The sequence below is a fragment of the Hyperolius riggenbachi genome, chromosome 1 (genome assembly GCF_040937935.1).
Source record: "Hyperolius riggenbachi isolate aHypRig1 chromosome 1, aHypRig1.pri, whole genome shotgun sequence".
Lineage (NCBI taxonomy): Eukaryota > Metazoa > Chordata > Amphibia > Anura > Hyperoliidae > Hyperolius > Hyperolius riggenbachi.
The window spans coordinates 243,761,781-243,787,940 of NC_090646.1; positions in this window are offsets into that span (position 1 = coordinate 243,761,781).

Here is a 26,160-nt window from a genome sequence, read left to right on the forward strand (position 1 = left end):
TGATCTGACTGCAACTCTTTTGTTGCCAGTTTACTAAAGTTTTTATTTATTAACTTTTTACTTTTATTTATTTATTTTACTCATGGACACAGTTTTAACTAGTTCATCCTGTCTTGACGACTGTGGTAATCCAGATAGGAGCTGATGAAGTCTATCTGGACCCATATTTGCATCCAGCGTTGTTGTGGCAGGTGCGCACGCATATGTGCACACCTGCCGCTCGTTCCCCAAAGCTCTTACCGGGGATCAATTGGTGAAGGGGAGCAAGTGTTCCCCCGAGCCAACCAAAGCCCCTTTCAATGAATCAGCATGTCTTGAATCACGAGGCATGTTAATTCACAAAAAAACTAAAGTTGTAAAAGATCAGGCACTTACTTGTACTTACCAGGATAGTGCTTAGTGCCACCTAATGGACAAAAAAAAATAAGATGAAATTATAAAAAAATAAAAATAAATGCATTATATATTTAAGAATATGTATTAACCCCCCAACCTCCCCCGTAGCTACAAAAAAAGTGACAGTTAAAAAAAAATACATAAATAGTTACCTTAGGTTCAGAACATTTTTAATATGTACATAATGAGGATATATTAAAATTATTTTAGTTATAAGGGGCTTGTGATTATTGATAGGGTAGAAACAGAAATAAATACACCATCATTTCCAAATACTATATTGTCACCATACGTTGTACTTAACATAATTTAAATGTTATGACAGCCAGGACTAATGGGCAAATAAAATGTGGGGCTTTTATTTACAGTAGCATTGTTTATTTAAAATCTACAGGGAATAAAAGTAGAGAAATATTTGTATTTTTTTTATCTTTCCCTTTAAAATGCTTAGACAGTAAAGTAATAACATCATAACATCACTCCCAAAAAGCCTAAGTCATGGCAAAAAAAAAAAAAAAAAAAAAAACAAGATATAGATCATTTAGGTGTGATGAGTAGTGATAAAGTTATTGGTGAATGAATGGGAGGAGCGCTGCAAAAGATAATTGCTTCCGTCCTTAAACTGAATCTAAACCAAAGGTAAAAAGAAAGAGTTTCACTTACCTAGGGCTTCTACCAGCCCTCTGCAGCCGTCCTGTTCCGCACTGGTCCTCAAAGATCCTCTGGACCCCAACGCGGCTTACTTTCTTTTCTGTCGACTGATTCAGTCGGCGGGCCACTGCACCTGCTTGGCCCTGGCTGCGCAGTCCTCATTCGTGCTCCTGCCGGCGACAGCATCCTGCGCAGGTGCAGAAAGAGAAAACCTATGGATAACGAATAGAAAATTAGTAGCAAAGATAAAAGTCCCATATTTTAATTTTCACTTGTTTAGCTTTTTTTTTTTTTATAACATTGCAGCATTCTGTCATTTTTGCAATTTGCAAACCACATTCTGTATTTTAACCACTTGAGGACCACAGTGGTAAACCCCCCTAAAGACCAGGCACATTTTTACTAAAATGGCCACTGCAGCTTTAAGGCCAAGCTACAGTGCCGCACAACACAGCACACGAGTGATTCCCCTGCCCTTTCCACCCACCAACAGAGCTCTCTGTTGGTGGGGTCTGATCGCCCCCCCTACCCCGTGTTTATTTTTTTTATCAATATTTATGTTTTTTTTGTTTTTTTTTTATAAAAATGACTATTTTGTTCATATTTATTCCCTGCTACCTCCCTCCCCCCACCAGCCAATCAGCGTGATCAGCTGTCATAGGCTTCAGCCTATGACAGCCTATCACTCCCAGCATATGGAAGGGACAGCCGTGTCACACAGCTGTCCCCAGTACAGCGCTGCTGCCGATCGCAGCACTGTACATGATGATTAGACGGTGGAAGTCGGGGCGGAGCTCCGCCCCCGAGCAGTAGATGCGCGCGCAGCCTGTGCGCGATCTCCTGCAAAATGCAGCCCCAGGACTTGACGCTGATTGGCGTTAGGCGGTCCTGGGGCTTCCGCCGCGGCCACGCCCATCGGCGTTAGGCAGCCCTAGGGGGGTTAAACTATAAAACATACCAGAGCTATTGACTCTGAAATTTCCAGCTGTAAAACCATAAACAAACAAAAAAAACGTTTGTTTCCCCCCCACCAACAGAGCTCTGTTGGTGGGGTCTGATCGCCCCCTCGTCTTTATTTTTTTTTTATCAATATTTATGTTTTTTTTTTTTTTTTATATATATATATAAAAATGTTTATTTTGTTCATATTTATTCCCTGCTCTCTCCCCCCCCCCCCCCCCGCCAGCCAATCAGCGTGATCAGCTGTCATAGGCTTCAGCCTATGACAGCCGATCACTCCCCAGCATATGGAGGGGACAGCCGTGTGACACGGCTGTCCCCAGTACAGCACTGCTGCCGATCGCAGCGCTGTACATGATGATTAGATGGCGATTTAGCTGTCAACAGTCTCTCAAGCTGCAATCGCTGCTCGGAGACTGAAGTCGGGGCGGAGCTCCGCCCCTGAGCAGGAGATGCAAAATGCAGCCCCAGGACTTGCCACTGATCGGCATTAGGCGGTCCTGGGGCTGCCGCCGCGGCCATGCCCACCGGCGTTAGGTGGTCCCAGGGAGGTTAAACTATAAAACATACCAAAGCTATTTCCAGCTGTAAAACCATAAACAAACAAAAAAAACTGTGAGAGACAGGGTGATAATAAATGCTTCAGAAAACAGGACAAGTTGGATTGAAGAGCTCAGAGAAGCTTTTTTACATGGATAGAATACCAGACCCTTCTTCAATTTAAAAAAGATTCTATTTATTAAACATCACTGCAAAATTGCATATATGCTGCTATATACTGAGTGGGGACTCTGATTCATGCCTGCATTAACTGCACGGGGGACTCTATAACTGCTTGATTAGTTAAACTGCTAACCATCTCTGGTTAGTGGTACTGTATGGAATTCCACCCTAACAACTGGGCATACATACTAACAGACTGTTCCTGGAACTGTTCCTTCTCCTCATGGTGGACTGTTGTCACCAATGAGCTTATAGGTTCACCATTCATCCTTTTGGGACAGTGTATAGAGTGTGTGGGATCTCAGGTATAATTGAAGTGGAAACTGGTGTGTGTGAGGCACAGCCGGCTGCGCTAGATTTTACATGTGGTGTGCGATCTCATGTTTTTAATATGTTATGCAGTATCCATTTTGCAATGATGTTTAACCTATTTTGGTTCCTGGACATAGAAACTACGTCCAGGAACCATGTGCGCTACCATGCGTGCACGCGCACTCCCGGCCGCGGATTCGGTAGCCACGGAATCAATGTATCGGGCTATGGTGCCCGATCACTGATTCCTCTCCCTTGCTGAAAAAGTGACAGCTTCTTTCGGGAGCTGTGCTTTTTCTGGCTGTTCCCTCCCTGATGCGTCACTCTAAGCGTGTGTTACGCTTAGAGTGACGTCATGTAAACAAACTCATGGCCGCCATCTTGTAGCCAAAAAGTAATACTACAACTGAAAGTAAAAAAAAATAAAAATTAACACACATTTACATTATAAATCTATTGTTTACCTCCCACCCTCCCAAAACTACCCAAATAAAATGTTTACTATAAAAAAAAAAAAAACATTGCCAAAAAAACCATGTAAATATTTACCTAAGGGTCTAAACTTTTTAAATATCAATGTAAAGATGAAATATTTCTATATTTTTTTTATTTTAAACTTGTAAATAGTGATAGATGCAAAATGGAAAAAATGCACCTTTATTTCCAAATAAAATATTGTCTCCATACATTGTGATAGGGACATCATTTTAACGGTGTAATAACCGGGACATATAGGCAAATACAATATGTGAGTTTTAATTATGGAGGCATGTATTATTTTAAAACTATAATGGCTGAAAACTGAGAAATAATGAATTTTTCCATTTTTTTCTTCCTGTTAAAATGCATTTACAGTAAAGTGGCTCTTAGAAAAATGTACCCCCCAAAGAAAGCCTAATTGGTGACGGAAAAAACAAGATATAGATCAGTTCATTGTGATAAGTAGTGATAAAGTTATAGGCTAATGAATGGGAAGTGAACATTTCTCACGTGAAAACGACGGAGCGCGAATGGGTTAATAAATAGAAGGTTTTGTGAGTTGAAACAGGGTCTGGTATTAAGTTTTTCTACTATGGTTCTATGCACCTGACCCATGTTTCCCATGAGGGTATCAATACTTTTCAAAATCACCTTAATGTTCCAGGTTTTTTGGTTAGTTGTTGTCCTTTTGCATATATAACAACTGAAGTTTCTTAAAGAGGCCCAGAGATTAAGAAAGGGGGCACTTTTTTACTTACTCGGGGCTTCCTCCAGTCCCATAAGCATGGATGCGTCCCTCGCCTTCCTCCCGCTGTCCTCCATCAAGCCACAATCTTCTCCGGTATGCGGCTCAGTAATGTCAGCAGGGAGCCCCGGCTGACGTCACTCAGTCAGACTGAGCCCGTCTGAGCTGCGTACCAGGGTTCGATTGAACAAGAATTCCATGAGGACTGCAGGAGGACTGTGGGAGACCGGCGAGGGACACATCCATGTTTATGGGGCGGGAGGAACCCCCGGGTAAGTAAAACAATTAAAATTAGAATCAGAATCAATTTATTTCGCCAAGTAAGTTTGCACTTACAAGGAATTTGTCTTGGCAGTTGCTTTAGGGCCCTTTTCCACTAGCAATCGCAATCTCAAATCGCTAGCAATTGCGATTGCGATTTTACCCCCCTTTTTTCAATGCGATTGCGATTTGCGATTGAGCAATTTCCCTTTTTTCCACTGCGATTGCGATTAGCGATTTTTACTTTTTAATGCTGTGTTTTGTGATTAGTGATTTTTGAAGGCTGACATTTGATTGGTTGAAGTTGTTGTGTGTTCTTTTGAAAAATGTAACTGTGAAGTAATTACATATGAAATTACTCCTTGTCGTTGGTTAGAAAAGTATACATGTTCCAATTGGAAAAATATGTTGTGATGCCAAACCATTGGTTGAGCCACATTTCAAGCCTTCCCCTTTTCACTATATAAAGAAAAAGCACACTGATACTCTTGTGGGTTTTTTTGTGAGGAGTTTGATTTTACAGAGAGTTTGGTGTTCGGTGTTCAGTGAGACAATGATTGAAGAATTCATTTTCATGATCCTAGTGTCTCTTGTGCTGAGGAAAAGAGGACGGCAAGAGAGGTATTGGGTGCATCCTCTTCTGAAAGACCGGCAGAAGAAAGGCCAATTCTGGATGCTGTACAGGGATCTGTGGCAGCCTCGAGAGAAGTTCTTTGGATATGCCAAAATGAATATTGAAAGGTAAGATAATCTTTTTATACATTATGTACCTTACACAGTATTACACAGTATTTGTGACCTCTTAGGTTATTGGGATTTGTAATGCTAATTGTTAGGAAAGGGATACTTGCCTTACATGTTTCCTTATGGGTTGTGCAGTATGTGTAGATTGTTAAAAGTGACAGCACTGCATATTGTGATAATCATATGGATTAGTTAAATCCCCCCCCCCCCCCCAACTGTCATTTCTGTCTGATATGTCTGACATATTAGATTTCACATGTGTACTTCTACAAATGTTTTAATATAAATATAATAATAATTCAATAAAGTCAGATTTTTGAACATGTTTTTATTGTAAACTTAACTTTTTCCAGCATGGAATTTTTTTTTTATTTTAAATAGTAGAAAAACACCAAATTTAAACGCAAGATAATGCAAGGTACATCTTAGATGTATAGATATTAAAAAATTGTGCAGAAAGTAAAGTGCCAACAATTCACTTGTAAACATTAACGTTCCTAACTTTTTTTTTACATATATTTTTTATACTAACATTTTTTTCTTTATTACACTCCTGCAGTGTAAAATAAGTGCTAATTTACAGTATTTATCACACTGCAAACTTTTAAAGTGTTAAAAAAATAAACTAAAAACTTCAACTTTGTTGTATTCACTACAATACAATTTTTGTTACAGCTTTGATCGAGTATTGGCATTGTTGGAGGCGAGCATGGAAGCAAGTTCACAACCAGAAACTGTACGACCAAAGCCTACTGCAACAACTTCCAACATTCCAAACCCAAAAAAAAGGGAAATTGCCAAAACAGGATTATGAGAAGCAAATTCTTAGTTCTGTTCACAGATGATCCTGAAGATTGTATGTCAATAATTGCTGCACTGTCCATTTCACAAACTTCCAACTGTGTATCTTCTGTCATCGAACATTGTGAACCATCACCCTCTTCTTATAAACTATCTCCTGTACTGTAGAAAGAAGAAAATATTTTTAAAACCTTGTTTAAACACTTATGCCGAGTACACACTATGAGATTGGCTTGCCAATTTACTGTCAGATCTATTATATGTCTAATTTGCTTTTAGATCGATTTCCAAGCATATTCTCATTGATGTTCTATTTATTAGAACTGTACTACACATACAATGCATTACCTCATACATTTATTTTCACTTCAGGTTTGATTTAAGCATGAATTAGCCGGTAACCATTCTCGGACTGGATGGCTCTGGCCCCTCTAACACCAGAGCCATCCTTTAACTACTTTGCACTGTGGTTGTTGCGATTGGCTCACAACAATCACAGTGTCAGGAGTCAATTGGCTCCTGACCGATATACAGAAACTCTGCCTTCAGCGTGAGAGCAGAACAAGAGTCTGCATGGTGGGAAGGATTTAAATCTACACCGTGGCAGGAATAACCAGCCACAAACCGGACATAGGTTTAAATGATCAAGGGCTGGAAGCGGTTAAACTGCTTGCCTGTTCTGAAGTAGCATAAAAGCTATAGGACAGAGCTCACAAAAATTAACAGTTATAGTGCTTTACAGCATGCTTACACGTTAGAATTCTGCCTGTTATATGCCTTGTACAATATGCTGCAATTGAAAATTGAATAGAATAAGCCTTGATGACACCACAAACCAGTTATTATGTATCATTAAATGTAGTTAGGAGTTATAGTAGCAGCTCCACTCCGTTTGATGTAATATATTGCATTTGAAAATATTCTTGTACCATAAGCATGACTGACAGCAGAGATAGCCCCCCCCCAAAAAAAAACAGCAGTGCTGCTCAATGCCTGTTATAATAAGCTTCATTTGCACAAAATCCAGTATAATAGACCCTATTGACAACACAAAGCCACTTCTGTTTATAAAGCTGCATAATAGCAATGTCAACTGAAAGAATCCTATTTATAAAGTTATAGTGTGGCACATGACTAGTGTCAGATGACATCTATATCAGCAAAAGAAGCATGCTGAAAGGAGGTGAGGTTATGGTTCAGATAGAAGGGAAGCTTTGGAGAAGGTAAGTTTAAAAACTAAAAATGTAAATGTCAGGGTTGTGCTACTTAAAGGGAACCAGAAATGAACATTTCACACAAAATAAACATATCAGTTGATAGCTTGTAAAGAATAAATGCTCTATCTGATAATTTCACCACTCTGGTGTGCCTTTTTGAGTGTTTATATCCATTATTGCTCCAGGAAAAATCCAATATGGCCGCCGGCTCATATCCCTTCTGCTTCCAGATTATGCGCTGTTCTGGATTTCTAGGCTCTATGAAACTATAGTCGGTCAGGGCTGCTGCTGCAGGCTTTCATCTGTGTGCTTTCAACTTTATTATTCTGGTATGTTGTGTGGCTGCCTGTAGGAAGTGTCTCTTATAGAAATGAAACTGCATACAGTGCACACAGATCACATAGCCACACTTGTCTGTTTCAGAGCTTCTGTCTGCAGGAGCAGTCCCTCCCATGTCATCAGCTCTGAGTATGCAAAGCAGGAAAGCTGAGCCAGGAGAGGGCAGGCTTGGGCTTGAAACGACTCCACAGAAGACTGACTCAGCTATAATGATTCCAGGTCAAACCTAGACTGAATGCTCAGTTGGTGATTCTTATTACAGCTGATAACAGACAGATTAAGCAGAGAAGAATGAAACTAAAAGCAGGGTAGGCGTTTACTGTCATGTTCCAACGGATAAATGTAATAAAATACATGAGGGAGCTTCGTCTCTGGTTCTCTTTAACCCTATATTCTGTAGCCATTTAAACTGCGCTAATGATAAAAGCACTGACTAATGAGCATCATTTTTCACTTCGTCAATTTTTACTGTATCTGCACAGGATTATTATATTCTGGTGCAGTCTGACACTCTAGCAATACCATTTAACATACTAGATTTTTTTAACAACCAACATTTGATACCTTTAAGATGATAACATTGCTTAATTAATTAATTAACACGAAAAGCAATCAAAATGTTTATCTCAAACTTGAGTAGCAAAAACAAAGCATTATTTTAAGCAAAGACAATCTTTTCATAGTACTTAATTCCAGAGGCTGTTAAAGTTTAGTAATGATATCTTATTAGCAATTAGCAAAGATGTTCCATGAAGCCCTCTTGAGCACAATGTTCTGACTTTTTAGTGCATGATACTGTATTTTACCACATAGTAACCATCATCCAAAAATAAATTTAAAAAAGCAAGAAACGTATTACTTAATTAAAATGTTATACTTTAATAATTTCTCACCACAGAACAGACAAGCTAGTTTTTAGGTTTTTAGTTGTTGTATTTATTAATACTAATAAATAAGGCATTTGGTTATTAATGTTTACAGTGGATATAAAAACATACAAACCCCATTCAAGGTTTTTGTGATGTAGAAAAGTGAGACCATGATAAACCATTTCAAGACTTTTCCCACATTTCATGTAAACTATCACCTGCACAATGCAAATAAAAAATATCTTAGGAGGAGAAACAAAAAATAAAAAACGAAATATTTAATAAGCTGCTGGTGTAAGTGTGCACACCCTTGAATGAATATTTTGTTGAAGCAACTTTTAATTGCAGTGGCTGAATAGAGTACTGGTTAAGGGCACCGCCTTTGACATGGGAGACCAGGGTTCGAATCCTGGCTAGGGTCAGTACCTATTCAGGAAGGAGTTCAAGGCAAAACTCCCTTACATTGCAGGGTGGCCTCCTAGTGGCTGCAGCTCTTGAGCGCTTTGAGTCCGACAGGAGAAAAGCGCTATATAAATGCTCGCATTATTATTATTAATTCAGTCTTCTTGGGTAAAAGTCTATCAGCATGGCACAATATGATTAGGCTTTTTTTTGCCCACTTAACACATCTCCTGTGCATAATCCTCTTTATATAAGCCTACAGATTTTCGATTAGATTTTAGTCTAGCGATTCAAGCTGTTTGCTACCCATAGTCACTCAAACTGACCTAAGGAAGTGGCAATTGTGTATGAACATGTCACCCCTAGTGTACTTAAAGGGAACCTTAATGTAACGAATGGTGTCAGCACGCAGAGAGAATCTGATTATTGGTGATCTGCAATATCACCAAGAATACAGATATATACCCGATTATTGATGATCTGCAGAATCACCGATAATACAGATATATTGCTAACCTCTGGACACCTGAAGCGTGTAAGTGTTTGGTGTAAAAGTAGTAATTGGACCACCGGGGTTGCAGGTGGTCCAATGAGTAGAGACAGACTCTACTGCAGTCAAGGACTCCAGGAGAAGGAGACCCTGAATGATTTTGCAGCAGTGCCCCCTCTGAGGTGCAGGGGTCCCTGCAGGAAGGCTGAGCACCCAAGGGGTGGGTGACAGCCAGAAAGGTCGGGCAGGCCGGGTCGGCAACACACAGATAAAGTACAAAGACAGGAAGCTGATTCGGTATCCAAGGCAAGCAGGGTTTGGCAACAAGTAATCAGAAATGCAAGGTACCGAATCAGAAAGCGAAGGGAAAGTCAGGAAAGCAATAAGTCATAACAGATATCAAACAATGCCTAGTCTGGGTGTGAGGTCCGTTGTCTCTACACCCTGGAACTAGTCTGATGTATAACAGAATGATAACACAAGTTCCCTAGTCTGGGTGTGAGGTCAGTGGTCTCTACACCCTGGAACTAGTCTGATGTATAACAGAATGATAACACAAGTTCCCTAGCCTGGATGTGAGGTCCGTGGTCTCTATACCCTGGAACTGGTATAAGGAATAACACAGATGATACACAGTATTTCTAGTCTGGGGTATGAGGTCCGTGTTCTCTACACCCTGGAACTGGTCTAAGGAATAACACAGATGATACACAGTATCCCTAGTCTGGGGTGTGAAGTCCGTGGTCTCTACACCCTGGAACTGGTCTAAGGAATAACACAGTAAACTGGCTAAGTGTGGATTCCCAGGTCCACCTGGTTCCACCACACTGAAGGATCTGACTAAGGTCTGAGTGCTAACACATAGGTATTCGCAACTCCAGACAACCAGCAACTGAACAGCAAGAGATATATATAGTAAAGCGCTCCACAGCGCCGCCCAGCTCCCATCAACCAATCACCTGCTGAGCTGGGATCAGCTGACCGCCTCGATCAGCTGACCCTTCTCCTATTGGCATAAAGAGCCTGTCTTGCGGCGCGCGCGCGCGTAGCTCTCCATCTGTGTGTACTACTAGGTCCAGACAAACCAGAAGCATGTTGCTGCGGGGAAACCGCCGCTCTGTGCGTGGATTCCGCCGCCTCACTGTCAGAACGTGCGGCGGTTTCTCCACAATCTGTCACAGTACCGAGGAGTGGACTCCGGACACTTTCCACCAAGCTTCCCAGGATGTAAGTCATGGAACTCTTTCTTTAATTCTTCCGCATGCATGCGACAATCTGGCACCCAAGATCTCTCCTATATGCCATATCCCTTCCAGTGGACCAAATACTGCACAGAATTCTGCACCAGGCGAGAATCCAGAATCTTTTCAATCTCATACTCTGTTTGGTCATGCACCAACAGAGGAGTCCACCTGTACTGCAGGCTTCAACAGGGACACATGGAACGATCTCACAGCTTTCATACTAGGTGGGAGATCAATGGCATACGTGACTTTATTGATTTTCTTGGCCACTGGAAAAGGTCCTATAAACTTAGGACCCATCTTGGGTGACAATTGTTTTAAGGCCAAGTGACGAGTGGACACCCATACCAAATCTCCTGGAGAGAATCACCACTCTACAGACTGATGTTTATCGGCCTGCTTCTTCTGAGTTTGGACAGCTTTCTCTAGGTTCCTCTTAACCATTCCCCAAATCTCTTTCAGAGCCCTTTGCCAATCCTCCAGAGCTAGGAAAGGAGTAGATGCGACCGGCTAAGGAGCAAACTTAGGTGATCTCCCTGACACCACCTGGAATGGGGAGAATCCAGAAGAAGAGCTCTTCAGATTGTTGTGCGCAAACTCTGAGAATGCGAGTTCCATGTCTAATTGATGGCAAAAGGCCCTCCAAAATGTTTAAACAAATTGGACTCCCCGATCTGACACTACATTTTCCGGAATGCCATGCAGCCGGAAGATGTGCAGGATGAAGAGATCAGCCAATTCCTGGGCCGAGGGGAGTCCTTTCAAAGGGACAAAGTGTGCCATCTTACTGAAACGGTCCACTACCACCCAAATGACTGATTTGCCTTCAGACCGAGGGAGTTCACCCACAAAATCCATAGAAATATGAGTCCAGGGTTCATTGGGGTCTGGCAAGGACTGTAAAGTGCCAACGGGGTCTGACGAGAGGTTTACTTCTCGCACATACCGCACACTCTCTTACAAATTCCTTGCAATCTGTAACCAAAGTAGGCCACCAGGCACATCTAGCTACTAGATCCTGGGTTCTGGTGGCTTCAGGATGACCAGCATTCTTGTGAGAACGAAAGAATTGCAGGATTTGTAAGCGGAAAGGCAGTGGCACAAACATGACCCCCTCAGGTTTTCCCTCTGGAACATCCTGTTGGTAGGGACTCAATGTGGCTGTCCAATCTCTCCATGTCTCAGTGGCTGCCAGAACTAACTTTGGGGGTAGGATGGTTTCAGGGGCTGCAGGCTGCACTGACTCGGGCTCAAAACACCTGGAGAGAGCATCGGCATTGACATTCTTACTTCCAGGAGTATACGTGATTACAAATCTGAATCTTGCAAAAAACAGAGACCACTGGGCCTGGCGAGGGCTAAGTCTCTTAGCCCCCTCAATATACTCCAAATTCTTGTGATCTGTATAAACTGTGATAATGTGTTCTGCACCCTCTAACCAGTGTCGCCATTCCTCAAATGCCAATTTGATGGCCAGGAGCTGATGTCATAGTTTTTCTCGGCGGGTGAAAATCTGCAAGAAAAGTAGGCACATGGGTGCAGCTTGCCCTGCAAATCTGACCTCTGAGACAACACAGCTCCCACCCCCACCTCTGAGGCATCAACCTCTACAATGAAGGGAAAGGCGACGTCAACATTCCTCAGTATTGGGGCAGAACAAAACAGTTTCTTTAGGGTCGAAAAGGCCGCATGAGCTTCTGGTGACCAATGATGAGTGTCAGCCCTTTTCCTGGTGAGACTGGTGAGAGGAGAGATGATGGTAGAGTACCCCTTAATGAACCTTCTGTAGTAATTAGCAAACCCCAGGAATCTCTGAAGTGCCTTCAGCCCCACAGGCTGAGGCCACTCTAGGACAGCAGAAACTTTCCCTGGGTCCATCGAGAGAGCAGAAGTGGAGATAATGTACCCCAAGAAGGCTACTGACTCTACCTCGAAGAGGCATTTCTCCAGTTTGGCATACATTTGATTCTGTCTTAAAGGGGAACTTCAGCCTAAACAAACATACTGTCATTAAGTTACATTACATAGTTACATAGTTATTTTGGTTGAAAAAAGACATACGTCCATCGAGTTCAACCAATACAAAGTACAGTACAGTAGTACTCCAGCCTGCTCCCTCACATATCCCTGTTGATCCAGAGGAAGGCGAAAAAACCCTTACAAGGCATGGTCCAATTAGCCTCAAAAGGGAAAAATTCCTTCCCGACTCCAGATGGCAATCAGATAAAATCCCTGGATCAACATCATTAGGCATAACCTAGTAATTGTAGCCATGGATGTCTTTCAACGCAAGGAAAGCATCTAAGCCCCCTTTAAATGCAGGTATAGAGTTTGCCATAACGACTTCCTGTGGCAATGCATTCCACATCTTAATCACTCTTACTGTAAAGAACCCTTTCCTAAATAAATGGCTAAAACGTTTTTCCTCCATGCGCAGATCATGTCCTCTAGTCCTTTGAGAAGGCCTAGGGACAAAAAGCTCATCCGCCAAGCTATTATATTGCCCTCTGATGTATTTATACATGTTAATTAGATATCCTCTAAGGCGTCTTTTCTCTAGACTAAATAAACCCAGTTTATCTAACCTTTCTTGGTAAGCGAGACCTTCCACCCCACGTATCAATTTTGTTGCTCGTCTCTGCACCTGCTCTAAAACTGCAATATCTTATTTGTAATGTGGTGCCCAAAACTGAATTCCATATTCTAGATGTGGCCTTACTAAAGAGTTAAACAGGGGTAATATTATGCTAGCATCTCGAGTTTTTATTTCCCTTTTAATGCATCCCAAAATTTTGTTAGCTTTAGCTGCAGCGGCTTGGCATTGAGTACGATTATTTAACTTGTTGTCGATGAGTACTCCTAAGTCCTTCTCCAAGTTTGATGTCCCCAACTGTATCCCGTTTATTTTGTATGGTGCTAGACCATTGGTATGACCAAAATGCATGACTTTACATTTGTCAACATTGAATTTCATCTGCCATGTATGTACCCATATAGCCATCCTATCCAGATTCTGTTGCAATATGACACTATCTTTCTGAGAGTTGATGATTCTGCACAATTTTGTATCATCTGCAAAAATAGCAACACTGCTCACTACTGCATCTACTAGGTCATTAATAAATAAATTGAAGAGCACTGGACCCAGTACAGACCCCTGTGGGACCCCACTGCTAACCGTCTCCCATTTTGAGTACGATCCATTGACCACAACTCTTTGTTTTCTGTCCAATAGCCAGTTCCATATCCATGCACACAAACTCTTCCCCAGTCCTTGCATCCTCAACTTTTGCACCAGACTTCTGTGGGGAACAGTGTCAAAGGCCTTTGCAAAGTACAAGTATATCACATCTACAGCATTCCCAATATCCATATTAGCATTCACTACCTCATAAAAGCTGAGCATGTTAGTCAAACAGGACCTGTCTTTAATATGTTAATTAGAATAGATAGGTAATATAATTTTTTACTCACCCTGTTTTAAAAGAACAGGCAAATGTTTGTGATTCATGGGGGCTGCCATCTTTGTCATGGGGGCAGCCATCTTTTTGGTTGAAAGGAGGTGACAAGGAGCAGGAGACACAGTTCCAACTGTCCTGTGTCCTGATAACCCCTCCTAGCTGCACACACTAGGCTTCAAATGTCAAATTCAAAATGTAAAAAAGAAAAAAATTGCACCAAAACAGCAGAACGAGAGCAACAACATCAGAAATCCCATCATGCTTTGCACAGCATCAGGGGAAAAAAGCCCGGGCAGTTTTCTTCTGTGCAGCTAAAAATGAGGCTTGGATAAGAGAAACAAAGTTCTGATGCTGTGAAACTGTTAAAGAAACACCAGGCCTTTTCAGTGCTGCTGAGTCGATTTTTAGTCCGGAGGTTCACTTTAACTTTTTTAAAACCCATCTGACATGCTGGCGATGTTCAGAGAGACTGGACGAAAAGATTAGTATATCGTCCAGGTAAACCAGAACAAACTTCCCCAACACTTCCCTGAACACCTCATTGATTAACGCCTGGAAGACGGCTGGTGCGTTGCACAACCCGAAGGGCATCACCAGGTACTCGTAATGCCCGTCGGGTGTGTTGAAGGCCGTCTTCCATTCGTCACCTTCCCTGATACGGGCTAGATTGTATGCACCCCTGAGATCTAGCTTGGATAAAATCTTGGCATTGGTCACCTGCATGAACAAATCGTCAATCAATGGCAAAGGGTAGCGGTTTTTCACTGTGATCTTATTCAGGCCTCGATAATCAATACAAGGACGGAGACCTCCATCTTTTTTCTTTACAAAAAAGAAACCTGCCCCTGCTGGTGAACGAGAGGGACGGATGAACCCTTTCGCCAAGTTTTCCCTGATGTATTCCTGCATAGCTAGTTTCTCCGGCCCAGACAGGTTATAAAGATGACCTCTGGGCGACATACAACCGGATCTCAGATCGATAGGAGGGGAAGTTTGTCCGCTGACTTAGGACAGAGGACGTCAGCAAATTCTGCGTATTGTCTCGGTACACCTTCAACCTGAATGTTGGTACTACCTATGGTTACTTTCGCTAAACAATGATGATAACAATGGGATGACCAGCTCGTTAGCTGACCTTAAACCCAGTCTATCTGAGGCGAGTGAATTTGTAACCAGGGCATGCCAAGAATGATGGTAGAGGTTGCCATATGCAACACCAGAAATTGCAGACTTTCCCCATGTAAGACCCCCACCTTGAGTTGCAAGTTTGGAATACGAGATAAGGGGTGCCTACTCTGCAGAGGAGAGTCATCCACAGCAGTGACTCGGATCGGTTGATCCAAAGGGAGCATGGGTATTCCCAATTTTTTAGCAAAATCGTAATCAATAAAATTAGCCGCTGAACCGGAATCAATGAAAGCTTCATTGGAAACAGTCTGACCCTCCCATGTGAAAGAACAGGGAAGTAGCAGATGATTGTCATGTAGAGGTAAAGACTGCGAGCCTAGGGTATTACCTTTGACTACTCCTAGGCGGCAGCGTTTCCCAACTTCCTGGGGCAATTCTGCACTCTATGACCCTCCTCTGCACAGTACAAACAGAGCTGTTCTGTTTTCCTGCGATTCCTCTCTGCCCGCGTTAATTTGGACTGACCAATTTGCATTGGCTCAGGTGGCGGTGAGGCTGGTGGAGAAGTGGTATAGAAGACATATCTGATTCGGTCCTTACCACGGGTTTGTCTTTGATATCGTAGCCGACGATCAACCCGCACTGCCAAAGAGATTGCTTCCTCAATGGTTTTTGGTTCAGGGTATCCCAACATCAATCCAGAGACTGTGTCTGATAACCCTGATAGGAAACAATCCAGCAATGCAAAAGCCCCCCACCTGGCCGACACCGACCACTTCCTGAACTCCGCTGCATAAACCTCCACAGGATCCTTGCCCTGGTGCAAGGTTTTCAACTTCCGCTCCGTGGTAGAGGAAATGTCTGGATCATCATAGATTATGGCCATGGACTTAAAAAACTCCTCAACTGACCTGAGTGCTTCATGCCCTGACTCTAAATTATACGCCCAGGTCTGAGAATCCCCTGAGAGTAAGGTCTTAATAAAGATAATTCTCTGTGCCTCTGTTCCTGACAGGTTAGGCCTCAGTTCAAAATATGACATTACACGATTCTTAAAATTCTGAAAGTCAGATCTATGGCCAGAAAACTTTTCAGGTACAGACATTCTCAAGTCTGTAACAGGAGGGGATCGCACTGAATTTACAGTCATCTGAAGGACTTGTAGTGACCCAGATAAAGCAGAGATCTGGGCCTGCTGACCGTCACTCTGATGAGGTTTTCCACCGAGGAGGTGAGTGTGTCAAGACGACTGCTAAGTGCGTCCATATTGGTTTGGTCTGGCGTTCTGTAACGGTTGGTGTCAGCCCGCAGAGAGAATCTGATTATTGGTGATCTGCAGTATCATCAAGAATACAGATATATACCCGATTATTGATGATCTGCAGAATCACCGATAATACAGATTTATTGCTAACCTCTGGACACCTGAAGCATGTAAGTGTTTGGTGTAAAAGTAGTAATTGGACCACCGGGGTTGCAGGTGGTCCAATGAGTAGAGACAGACTCTACTGCAGTCAAGGACTCCAGGAGAAGGAGACCCTGACTGATTTTGCAGCAGTGCCCCCTCTGAGGAGCAGGGGCCCCTGCAGGAAGGCTGAGCACCCAAGGGGTGGGTGACAGCCAGAAAGGTCAGGCAGGCCGGGTTGGCAACACGCAGACAGATAAAGTACAAAGACAGGAAGCTGATTCGGTATCCAAGGCAAGCAGAGTTTGGCAACAGGTAATCAGAAATGCAAGGTACCGAAACAGAAAGCAGAGGGAAAGTCAGGAAAGCAATAAGTCATAACAGATATCAAACAATGCCTAGTCTGGGTGTGAGGTCCGTTGTCTCTACACCCTGGAACTAGTCTGATGTATAACAGAATGATAACACAAGTTCCCTAGTCTGGGTGTGAGGTCCGTGGTCTCTACACCCTGGAACTAGTCTGATGTATAACAGAATGATAACACAAGTTCCCTAGTCTGGGTGTGAGGTCCGTGGTCTCTACACCCTGGAACTGGTCTAAGGAATAAAACAGATGATGCACAGTATTCCTAGTCTGGGGTGTGAGGTCCGTGGTCTCTACACCCTGGAATTGGTCTAAGGAATAACACAGATGATACACAGTATTTCTAGTCTGGGGTGTGAGGTCCGTGGTCTCTACAACCTGGAACTGGTCTAAGGAATAACACAGATGATACACAGTATTCCTAGTCTGGGGTGTGAGGTCCGTGGTCTCTACACCCTGGAACTGGTCTAAGGAATAACACAGTAAACTGGCTAAGTGTGGATTCCCAGGTCCACCTGGTTCCACCACACTGAAGGATCTGACTAAGGTCTGAGTGCTAACACATAAGTATTCGCAACGCCAGACAACCAGCAACTGAACAGCAAGAGATATATAGTAAAGCGCTCCACAGCGCCACCCAGCTCCCATCAACCAATCACCTGCTGAGCTGGGATCAGCTGACCGCCTCGATCAGCTGACCCTTCTCCTATTGGCATAAAGAGCCTTTCTTGCGGTAGCTCTCCATCTGTGTGCACTACCAGGTCCAGACAAACCAGAAGCATGTTGTTGCGGGGAAACCGCCGCTCTGTGCGCGGATTCCGCCGCCTCACTGTCAGAACGCGCGGCGGTTTCTCCGCAATCCGTCACACTTAACTGAGAGGAATATGGATGTTTCCTTTTAAACAATACCAGTTGCTTGGCAGTCCTGCTGATCTCTTTGGCTGCAGTAGTGGCTGAATCACACACCTGAAACAAGCATGCAGCTAATCCAGTCTGTTGAGGGTCTGTGGCTAAAAGTATCAAAGGCACAGGATCAGCAGGAGAGTCAGGCAACTGGTATTATTTTAAAAGGAAGAATCCATATCCTTCTCAGTTTAGGTTCCCTGTAATAAATAGATTTTAACCACTATACTGGTAATAGTATGTCAGTGAGGTAAGTAATCATTACCTTTTTCCTTTGTTCCTTTTTTATATAGTTTTTAATTGTTTTATAAGTTTTTTCTTGGGGGAGGGGACTTTCCTCCACCCAGGATATTTTTTTCTTGAATCAAACACCCCCCCCCCCCCTGCACACACACATACATACATTACAGAGATAATTAAAGAAAAATCCTTCTTCCTTTTTGGGGAGGGATGGACCAACCAAACTGCCAAGAGACACCACATCCCTAAGTGATGAGAGGTTATTTTCACAAGCATATTAGCCTAGTTGCTGTGACCAGTGTTTAATTCCCCCCCCCCCATTCTCCTGTAGATAACTCTACCTACACTGCATTTAAGTTACATTAATGGTACACATTCTTTGTTTTTGGTAAACCTTATCCTAATTCTAATGAAAATCAGAATAATGGAAACAGAAAATGCAAAGATCCACTTTTGCCAGCACACCCATATTTCTTATTGCCCCAACTGCTGGTCAGCCTACCTGGAAGTATGTCTTAGGATGTGAGGTTCCATTTTATCTAAACATTGGTTTTAAGATGAATTGCCAAAAACATGTGGAAGAGCAAATCAAACAAGCTATGTTGTGTAAGAAATGGTTGTTCTAACCTTACCTAATCAGGATTGCCCACATTGATTTGTCTCCTGGGCTCATCACATCGCCTACTTCCGAAGTTATTTATCATTTTTCCTGGAAAACAAAGCCTACATGATTGCTACTATAAAATTAAAAGTGGAATTTAGCATTCTGTTGGATCTTTTTAAGAGCCAGATTCTTGGTTATTGAACCATTTCTCAGGATAAGTGACATATTTAAGGTTTCATCTCTTAGCAGAGCAGTTGCCAAAGGCATATAATGAGACTCCTACCTTTATTACTATTCCACTTGCTATCACCTTGTGTGCCAAACTGTCTTTGTTCACGAAAACAGTAACGACTTTACTCATTCTTGTAGAAACTTTTCCTTCAACATGCTCTTTGCAATCAATAGTCTTACCAAGAAGTAACAAATCCTTGTCTGAAAACTTTCCTGTAGACAAAATCCTAATAAACTGTAAAAATAAATAAATAAATAAAATTTTATGCGCACACAGTAAAGCAAACAAACAAAGGAGCTGAAAAATTAGACCAGTGAAGAATTGTCTTAGACTCTAAGCTGAAAGAACAACGAATACATACTGTGGTAAAAAGTCATGCATGAAAAGATGGCAATTCAGAAGTCAAATATAGGAATGTTGGAAAAATGAACAATATAACAGACAGTAAACAATTTTATAAGATAACTGAAAATGGCTTTAAAAATGTGCTACTCTGTTGTTTGCCAGAAACAGAGTAGAAGTAGCTATAGCAATTGTAGAAGTAGTAGCAACGATAGTAATTGCAATTTTAATAGTGATAGTATTTATAGTAGCAATATCAATATTAATAGTGATAGTTTTTAAGTAATACAGTATTGGTATCAGTTCACTGGCGTAATGTAAAATAATTGTGTAGATTGTGGTAAACTTGCTAATCTGCAACTCTTCTGAATTTCTGTAGAGAAAGACCTATGCTTGCTACACTACAAATATATTTAGCTACAAGTCATCGCTATTCGCTAGTATAGTATAGCTATTCACAGTTGCGTTAAATGGGCACTACAGCGAAAAATTGTAAAATTTAAAATATGTGCAAACACAGACAAATAAGAAGTAGTTTTTTTCCAGAGTAAAATGAGCCATAAATTACTTTTCTCCTATGTTGCTGTCACTTACAGCAGGTAGTAGAAATCTGACAGAAGCGACAGGTCTTGGACTAGTCCATCTCTTCATAGGGTATTCTCAGCAAGGCTTTTATTCTTTATAAAGATATTCCCTAAAACAGATTTAAACAATGATGCTGGCCAGCTTCCCTGCTCGCTACACAGTTTTTTGGCAGTTGGACAGAGCACCTGCCATTCACTAAGTGCTTGTGACGATTGAGTGCCACACCTCAGATGTCTGATTATTGGTGATCTGCGGAATCACCAATAATGCCAGTGCAGCAAGACTGAGAGCAGAGTGTGTAGTGATTGGTGTAACCGTCACTACAATGCTTTAATGAGACCCCACCAGAGGGGCTGGTGAGGTATAAACAGTACACCGAATGTGCACTGACGTACAACCTCCAGCAGGCTAGAGAAACAATACTGAAGAGGCTGAATCTCCCGAGGAGCGGGTGATTCAGCATATACTGCAGGCAAATGAACACCCGAGGGGCGGATGAGTAAGACTGACTGCAGCCCACGAGATACAGAAATACTAAAATGACAGGTACCTAACGAGCAGGTAATTAGGGCTAAACTATAGCCTAGCATAGCTGCTAAACCAGCGGAGCTGGTGCAGTTAACACCTCACCAGTGGCGAGGGCCTACTGGCGAGTAGAATGGCCAGACAGGCAGGGTTCGGCAACAGAGAAGTGAGTATCAGTACAGAATCGTGAAAAAAGAGAATAGTCGGTAATCAGGCAGAGATTCAGCAACAGGCAGGCAGATAGGCGAAAGTACAGGATCAGAAGGCAGGATCAGGGTCAGAGTAATAGCCAAGAGTCATACACCGGAGATCAATACAGAAGCACTAACCTAGTCTGGGTGTGAAGTCCGTAGCGTCAACACCCTGGAACTAGTCTAAACAAATAGCAATAACAGAGTAGCAATATCCTAAACTTGGGGGTGAGGTCCTTGGTCTCAACCCCCCGGAACTGGTCTAAAGTATAACAGCGCAATGACGCAACATTCCTGAGCTTGGGGGTGAGGTCCTTTGTCTCAACCTCCTGGAACTGATCTAAAGTACAATACAGCTATGACACAGAATTCCTAGGCTTGTGGGTAAGGTCCTTGGTCTCAACCCCCTGGAACTGGTCTAAATTACAATACAGCTATGACACAGAATTCCTAGGCTTGGGGGTGAGGTCCTTGATCTCAACCCCCTGGAACTGATCTAAAGTACAATACAGCTATGACACAGAATTCCTAGGCTTGGGGGTGAGGTCCTTGGTCTCAACCCCTTGGAACTGATCTAAAGTACAATACAGCTATGACACAGAATTCCTAGGCTTGGGGGTGAGGTCCTAGGTCTCAACCCCCTGGAACTGATCTAAAGTACAATACAGCTATGACACAGAATTCCTAGCTTGGTCTGAGCGCTGACACATAAGCATTCATGACAACAGACAGCGCTACAGTGAAGCCCGCAGGCTTAAGAAGCAGAGGAGACCTCACTGGCACGCCCCCAGCTGCAGCCAATCCAGGGCGCCGTGAGTCTTCTCTGACGTCAGCTGACCAGCAGGTCAGCGGATGAGCCCTCTCCCCGAATAAAGGTCCTGTCTGTGTGCGCGCCCGCGCAAGACAGCGACCCCGCAAGGCAAAGACAACTTCGTCCCCGGCGTCCTAGACAACAGAGAGGCGGAGAGGGGCTCAGAGGCAGCCGTGGTGGCGATGCAGTTCGCCGCGGCTGCGCTTGTTACAGTGCTTTTGAAAATAAATAAATCCTTGAGAATCACCCATGAAGAGATGGACTAGTCCAAAACCTGTCACTTCTGTCAGATTTCTACTACCAAAATAAGAGAAAAGTAATTTATGGCTCATTTTACTCTGGAAATGTGCCTCCTATTTGTTTATGTTTGTACATATTTTAAATTTTACAATTTTTTTTAAAGAAATTTCATGAACGTATTTCATGAACGTAACTAAAGCTGGAGATTTGTAGCAGATTATAATGCAGAAACAAGCAATTTTCATTATTATTTAATGTTTATATAGCGCCGACATCTTCTGCAGCGCTGTACAGAGTACATATCATCTTGTTACTTAAAGGTAACCTTAAGTCATACAAACAAAATGACTTTTACTCACCTGGGGCTTCGCTCAGCCCCCTGCAGCCGATCGGTGCCTTCGCCGTGTCTCGGAGATCCTCCGGTCCTCGCCGGCGACCACTTCCGGTTTCGCCGTCAGGACCCGACAGGCTGGGAACGCGAGTGATTCTTCGCGTTCCAAGCCAAAATTTCGCCCCCTATGCTGCTATTGTGGCCACCTGGCCACATAGGGGTGATATTTTGGCTGGGAACGCAAAGAATCACTCACGTTCCCATGCCTGTCGGGTCCTGACGGCGAAACCGGAAGTGGTCGCCGGCGAGGACGGGAGGATCTCCGAGACACTGCAAGGGCAATGATCGGCTGCAGGGGACTGAGCGAAGCCCAAGGTGAGTAAAAGTCATTTTTTTTGTATGACTTAAGGTTACCTTTAACTGTCCCTCATAGGGGCTCACAATCTAATCCCTACCATAGTTATACAGTATATCTATGTATGTATCATGTAGAGTATGTATTGTAGGGTACAGTGAAATGATGGGTAAGCCAATTTACTTATCTCTATGTTTTTTGGGATGTGAGAGGAAGCCAGAGTGCCCAGAGGAAACCCACACTGAAGAAGGGAGAACATAAAAACTTCATACAGATACTGCTCCGGCCGACAATTCAAACCATGGAGCTTTTATCTATCATTTTTAAAGTCAATTCACATAAATTCATCTTTATTAGGTACTGCACCAAGTCCTTCTCCAGTTCATTTTGGTATTTCATCATTTCAAGTAAGGTAAAAGCTCTTTGTCAGAATGCCTAATGTTTTATAGTACCTATGATGTCTCCTATCCAACTTCATAAAATGTATGTTCCTACTCTCTCACCATAATTAACTCAAATTCACTCTTACCCAGTCTTATCTGTCCTCATCCCCACAATAGACTTTTAAACATATGTGAATAAACATCTACAACCTTAACCTCAAATTCCATCAGCCTCTTTGTATGCCCTCCTCACTTCACTCTCTTTATCTGACCCTGAAATACCCACTTGTACTGTCACAAAACTTTAACTTCTACCTTTGATTATTCTGCTCTCTCCTTTCACATCAGACAAAACAGAGACTGCAGTCAGTAAGACTGGCACCGGTCCCCCTTCCAGCAATCACCTTGGCAGCAGCCCTGATGGAGCCTGTGGACTTCTTTAATATGTTTCTAGTCTTAGGGCTGGGTCTTGAAAAGTAAACAAAAGTGGTGTGCTCTGTATCTATGAAGGAGGGAGGGAGAGATAATTGTGTCATGGTCAATGGAGTAGCTCCTGTGGCCATGTAAGGAGAACAAAGGACTTGGCTAACAAATGTCTTTAACCTCTTGAGGACCACAGGCTTAAACCCCCTAAAGTCCAGGCCATTTTTCACAAAAAGGGCCATGCAGCTTTAAGGCCTCGCTGCAGGGCCGCAAAACTCAGCACACAAGTGATTCCCCCCCCCCCTTTTTCTCCCCACCGTTACAGCTCTCTGTTGATCGTTCCCCAGATGTTTGTTTGTTTATTTTTTATAAATATTTGTTTGATTTATTAGATAATATTTTTGCCTATTTTTATTTGTTTTGTAATCCCCCTCCCTCCGTCCCACAGCCAGCCAATCAGCGTGATCGGCTGTCATAGGCTTCAACCTATAACAGCGGATCACTTTTGTGCCACCCAGGGGTACAGCCGTGTCACACGTCTGTCCTCTGTACAGCACTGCCATAGATCGCAGCACTGTACCCTGTTAAAAGACGGGGGTTTTGCCGTCTAACAGTCTCCGAGTGGTGATCGCTGCTGGTAGACTGAAGGTGGAGCAGAGCTCCGTCATACAAGCGGGGATGTGCGTGCATTGAAGCGCGTGATCTCCCACAATCCACTGCCCCAGGACTTTACGCCCATCGACGTTACGCGGTCTGCAAGTGGTTAAAGCTCTGCCATGACAAATCATTAAGAGACCTCAGCAGACCTCGCACAACCTACACATATGCTAGATTCTCAGCAGAGATAGCCCCAACAAGTCAAGATCAATCCAGCATGTGTATGAGGCTTTAAAGTGGTACTAAACAGACTTTGCAATTTAGAGCTGCTGTACCTACCTCTACAAATTGCCTTCTGCCGAGCCCCGGCACTGAACGTGTAGGCAATGGCATGCCTTTTGGTGATATGCAGGGCATAAAGGGATGATCAGTGCAAAACTGAAGGCTGGTCTTATTAGAAGAAGGGAAAATTTAAAACTCACTGCACACATTTCAGTTAAGTAACTATACTAAATACATACTTGAAGTCTCCAACCTTTAGAGAGCAAGTGTAATCCCTTTCAGTGTGGACATATCCAGGCTGTATATACAATCCATCACACTTATTCAAAAGAAAGACATTCATTTACATGTTAAACCTATATTTTATTCAGTTGTTTTTTACTTTTTGTCAGCATTGGGAAATGAGTGAGACAGAAAATTGTAGGTTGAATACAAAGATCAGTATAACAAAACTGTTGATGGATATTTTTTTCCACAGATCTGTATATGACACATAAAAGAGACAACTGATAAAAGAAGGTTAGAAAGGGGAATTCAGCCCATTCCATAATGAGGGCAGATTGAAGCTCTGCATACTAAGTATAAAATTATAAGAATAAAGTCTAGCCCTCGAATCCTGTACTTCTTGTATTGTTGTGATACAGTGTACCTTACTGTGCAGAGCTTCTCAGAGAGTAAGCCTTAACTGATCATAGCAAGTAAAACATGTGTTGCATTTATTTGTAAGATAAAACATTTAATCTCTGCATACAGAAGCGATTGATTCCAATCTTCAGCCATGACCTTACTGCCAAGATTATTTTATCTCTTACTTGTTACATTAGTTTTGATGTGTGGCTCCATATCTTTGACTGACACAGTAGAGGAAGAGGTAATTTATAAGAGCATAACACAATTATAGATCACTGTTATTTAAATGGAAATTCATGGTTGTTCTTTACTGACATTTCAATTTGTTGCACACGATTCCGTATAAGACTACCTTTTCCAAGTGTCATCTCCAGTGGTTTCTTCCAAGCTTGACAGTCCTTTAAAGAAAGTTACAAAACAACTCATTTCCGTCAGCACCAAGGGCACCACAGATGAAAAATGGGCATAGCGGTTGAATTGAAAATAAATATTACATTGGAAAAAATATCACCACTTGAAATACAGCAGGGACAAAGTATTGTGCTGGCCAGTAGTTATATTTTCACTTATGACAGAACCATTTCTATTTCTTTCAGAATGATAAATAGGTCATCGTGTTCAGCAAAAAGACCAGTTAACATGTGCCAGCTAAAGACCTCCTACTTTGAAAGCCAAGTATTTATAACATTTTTTCAGGAGAGAGAGAGGAAATAAAACAGTCCTGTAATAAATGACCTCAAAAAATCATGCGCAAAAACTGTGTAGAGTGGTATGCTACCAAATATGGGTTATTTTTGCTTATGCGGTATTTATTTCCAAATAATTTGTTGATAGCTGATTTGTGTAGTTTGTAAAATTATTATTAATTTGATATTTACAATTTAGCCTATGTTCACAGTGGTCAACACAATTGCATAACTCATGCATTATAATGACCATAGACTTTAATACAAAGCCTGCATGCAGCAAGTTAGAAAAATGCGACCTGTTACTGTGAACAGGCCCATAGAATTGTATGGGCATTGGGCAGTGGGTTGAAATGCAGAATTTTTCTGAAACATAACTGACCACTGTGAACAGGGCATTTAGCTACTGGCAATCTTGATTGGTAGGTACCAAAATGTAGGTTACTGAGGCCAGGTTCACAGTGCTCAGTTGCGTTGCAGAAAAATTCTGCATGTCAACTTACTGCCCATAAAATTCTATGGGCCTATTCACAGTAATCGATCGCATTATTGTAACTTGCTGCATGCAGGCTTTGCAATAAAGTCTATATCCAGTCTCCATTGCAGTTCACACACATTTTAACACATGCATTATGCAACTGACCACTGTGAATCTAGCCTTAGAGTGAGCATAGAGAAAATTAGAAATGTAGTACATTTTAATTTTGGGTGGCAATCATCTTTAAGCATTAATTTAATTTAATACCATATTTTAGATTTATGTCACATACTTTTGTTTACAAAATTCACAATCAAAAATGAAATTTTG